Here is a 4915-nt window from a genome sequence, read left to right on the forward strand (position 1 = left end):
ATGAAAATCAAAAGGACTGTATAACTGGTTACGATCAATAGTAGTCCTCGGCAGCAAATTTTTTGTTATTGTTATTCTATTATTATTATTATTATTATTATTATTATTATTATTATTATTATTAGTTAAAACATTTTGTGTCCTGCTCTTTCACGCGAGGACTAATATATATATATATATATATATATATATATATATATATATATATATATATATATATATATATATATATTTCTTTATATCGTACAAACGTTCACTTTCATCATCTGCTCCCGGCTAGAATACCAATCACTCCATTCTAAAGTGTTGTCCATAATCACTAACCCACAGACAAAAGTGACGAAAGATGCATTTCTTTTTGCAGAAGTCGTCCGCTTCAAAAGAAATGGAATCGCCTCGATAACAGCACTGCCTTACTTATCTGATAATGCACGGGTAGATGCGCACGCGAGACTGGCAGCGAAAATAGAAAGCCGTATTAATAAACTAACAAACAAAAATACAATTCGTGGAAGCCATTTTGTCCTAGCGTAAATGCACTGATGTGACGTCACCGTGACGTCAGGCGCGCGATCAATGCAAGTTAATGTTCTAAGGTTACGTTTTATGCTACGCCTACACATAAATGGCAAGTGAAGCCAATTCCTTTATACTGTCTCGGTCGAAAATGTTTCTTTTATATAGTTCTGAAATTCTCGAGGAGAAAAAAAACATTCGCGCGGATCTCTCGATTACTTCTCAATCTAGCTCTTTCTCAACCTATTGTTAGAATGTATACTTAACCTGTGAACACTTAACAGTGGGTAGTTACTTCACAAACAACCTATATATATATATATATATATATATATATATATATATATATATATATATATATATATATATATATATATATATATAGACACAAAAATGTAAGGGTTTCTAACTTTTGTGATAAACTGTATATATATATATATATATATATATATATATATATATATATATATATATATATAAAATATATATGGCGATTTAGCTACACTGAATATTCGGCGTTTCATCCACTCTAGGATTTGTCAGGCTTATGCGCGAATTCTGTGATTTTTTCTCGTTTTTATAGGGTCCTCTTCTGTTGAGGATTTTAGTTAGCCACTCAGCTTTCTAGTATCCACCGCGCCCCTTCCTATCAGCCATACTTTGTTATTTTCTTTAATTTAATCCCTTTTTTAGAATTTATTAGACAAAATTTAACTTTTATTTTACCGTGCCAATAAATATGATCATCACTGTATATATATATATATATATATATATATATATATATATATATATATATATATATATATATAGTTAAACATCGAAAAACGACATTATTTTTGCACCAACTATAATATGTAAAAATAACTTAAGATAAGAAAAGATAATAATCCAAATAATAATCATCCTTATCTAAAACAAAACAAAAAAAATCAGTTTCGAAAAATGTAAAGCAAATAGAATATGAAATTGTCTTTTGTTTGGTGATAGTATTTCTGTTTCGTCTCGATCCCTTTTGTTTCGTTGTTAATTCCATTAATTATATCAAACTTTGACATTAGTTTAAACATTTTGGCTTACTTTAAAAATCCGACAAGATAACTACACCGATTAAATAATGTACTTAATATGGATGATTCTGCAAACAGCCTTTTTAGAATTGTTTGTGATGCCATTAGATCCAACGCTAACAAAAAAATCGCCATAAAAATGAGTTGATTTCTTCGCGCCACTCTTCAAGTACCTAGTAATTTGGGTTGTTTTTAAGTCTTCAGCAAAATTCCAGCCTTTAAGAGACACTTAGCGAAGAACAGCTGCTTATATCGTGCCACGTTTATACGTGAAGTTACCCACCTTGTGAATTCGATCCCTCACTCAGTTATGTAAGGAATTCGCGACTAATGACAGAACTAATCTACTCGGCCGGCTTTGAAGACGTTCGTCTTTTGCTGTTTGCAGTAACGCAAAACAAGGAGTTTCTTTCGTATTATTTTTGTCGCCATTATTAGTTATAGTATTCGCGCAGCTAGGCGCCATTGTCAATTTTGTCAGTTAGTGCACTCGTTAATTTCTGTTTCTATGAACACGTACACACACAAACACAATTTCTCACATGAAGAAACGTTGCTAGTCGTTCTCTACTCTATCTCCATTTTAATGGTAAATTGCTCGACTGAGCTCCAATCTCCCGTTAATTCTAAAACATTCATTGTGAAAAATCGTCGAGATACCTTGTAAATAATTTTCATTTCTTTCTCTGTGTACCTAGAGCTACAGAGAAATTCTCTAAACAGAGTTTCTTTCCCTGTGTGTGGAAAGAACGTGATAGTGTTGTTGGTAAAATGTGCAGAGGTAAACTCGTTCAACTTTGATCTTTTGGCAGCCAAATTTTCGCCCCCAAACTGATAAAATGCTACCCGCATGTCTGAATGCCCGTTATGTATAAATTTAAAATGTTTAAACCCAAAATTGGCTGAGTAGTTTGCATTGTCTAGCAATGCAAAGGTCAAATCTTTTGAGCTTTGACCCCTTGGCAATTCAAATTTTCGACCCAAACCGATTAAAAGGCTTGCCCTATCTCTGAATACCCTTTATGTAAATTTTCAAATGTTTAGACCAGAATATGGCTGAGTAATTTGGTAGATACGCAAAGGTCAATGTTTTTAAAACTTAGACCCAAATTTGGACCCCTTAACATTTATTTTTGGGGGGCTCAAATCGAATTAAAAAGTTTGATCCATGTCCAAGTAACGTACATTTAAAATTTCAAGTGTTCATACCCAAAATGGGCGGAGGAGTAAGGTAGAGTTTTCAAAGGTCAAATCGTTGAACTTTGACCCCTTGACAGCCAAATTTCTGGCCGAAACCCTAATAAAAAGATTTTTCCAAACCTTAATACTCCTTGTGTTTAATATCGAGTCTGTAGACCGAAAATTGAAACCTCGCAATCTCCCTAAAATTAGTAATAAGCATACACGAAGAAGGACTGGTTTGTACGGGAGAAATTAGTACTCTGGAAAGAAATGAGCGCCACAAACGACCCTCTGATGGACAGAGAACGAATACCCTTCCATGCGTTGCACATCAAGCTTGGCTTAATCAATTCACTAATTTTGTAGGGAAATGTACACAGACACACAGACAGATATTTTCACTTTTATAGATACTAGCAGTTCCGCCCGGCTTTGCTCGGGCCCTGTGTACTGTTCATAACTTTATGTGCATATGTATATATTAAAAAGTGTGGATATGTACGTGTTATAGCTCGCAAATAGCCACAAAGAAGAACAAAACAACGGAGAACAGTTTAAACATGGATTACATGAAAAACGGAAAGATTACAAGTGAACAGTGTAGTTAATTCACCGAGCATGCGAGAGATGCTCTGGAATTAGGCTCCACGCCTGTGACCGTCATGCGTAAAGTTTATATTGACAGTAAGGTAATGCCTTACTATATAATAGGCTTCCTTAACTACCATAGAGAAAAGTTGGTAGAGACCGCAGACGTCAAACTTTTTCACTTTGACCCCAATTTTGACCCATTTACATTTATCGTTTTGAGCTAAAATCAAATTTAAATGTTTGACCCATAGAAAACAACTCAGCCAATTTTGGGTCTAAACATTTTATATTTATACATAACGGGTATTCAAACATGCGGCAAACATTTTAATCAGTTTTGGGGCGAAAATTTGGCTGCCAAAAGATCAAAGTTGAAAGAGTTTACCTTTGCACATTCTACCTAATTCCTCCGCTAATTTTGGATCTAAAGACTTAAAATTTTAGATGTAGGTAAGTTAAACATGGACTTTGTATTTTGATTTGCGACCAAAACATTAAAAGTTAAAGGGTTAAAATTGGGGTCAAAGTTTTAAAACAATGACCCCTGCGGTCTGTACGAATGTTCTCAAACAATTTTTTTTCTAAACATTTGAAATCTTACATAAAATGTATTCACAGGTAGGGCAAATTAAGAACAGTATATAGGGCCCGAGCAAAGCCGGGCTGAACTGCTAATATATATATATATATATATATATATATATATATGTGTGTATAAATATATATGTGTATAAATATATATATTGTACATCTACATAAATATACATATGTATAAATATGCATATATACATATGTATATTTATGAATATATACATACATATATAATATATATTATATATATAATATATATATTATATATCTAATATATATAATATTATATATTATATATAATATATATATATATATATATATATATATACACACGTTTTATTCTTTATTACCGTATCTTTCTGCTGAGTTACATGATTGTTTCAGCTACCCGGCCGTGTTTTTTTGGCCGTCTGTAGCATCCTCAGACTTTTACAGAAACATTTCTGTAAAAGTCTGTAAATAACACGACATAAACCAAGAAAAAATGTAAGAATTCTCTGAAAAACAACTTGAAAATACTTGAAATTGATGTACATAGCCGGGAAGTTCAAGCGAAAGATCAATCACTGTGGTGAAAAGCTATCAGAGAAAGTTGAAATATTTTAGGAGCGCAACGTGTAGATCTTGCTGTCTTAAAATGTGTTTTAAGAAAGCAGAATGAAAATATAATATCAGAGCAATTACAACAGCAACTGAAGTGCACTGTACGTGGCAAATACTTTTTGTCAAAAGCTGGTTTTGTAAATCATCTGAAATCATACAATCAAAGATAGAAACAACAGTCTTATGAGGAGGCGTTTACATCACATCTGGCAACGCTAAGTTGTCATATTTGTTGGCCTAATCTGCAAACCTAAAAGTAATCTAACACGACATTCGAAGATCTACAAAATTATCATGCGATCACCTTTACAAGAAGTAAAGTTTTCATGTCACATGTGTGTACTTTCATAGAGGACTAAAGC

The sequence above is a fragment of the Euprymna scolopes genome, chromosome 30 (assembly GCF_053919585.1).
Source record: "Euprymna scolopes isolate OS-2025 chromosome 30, ASM5391958v1, whole genome shotgun sequence".
NCBI classification, from domain to species: Eukaryota; Metazoa; Mollusca; class Cephalopoda; order Sepiida; family Sepiolidae; genus Euprymna; species Euprymna scolopes.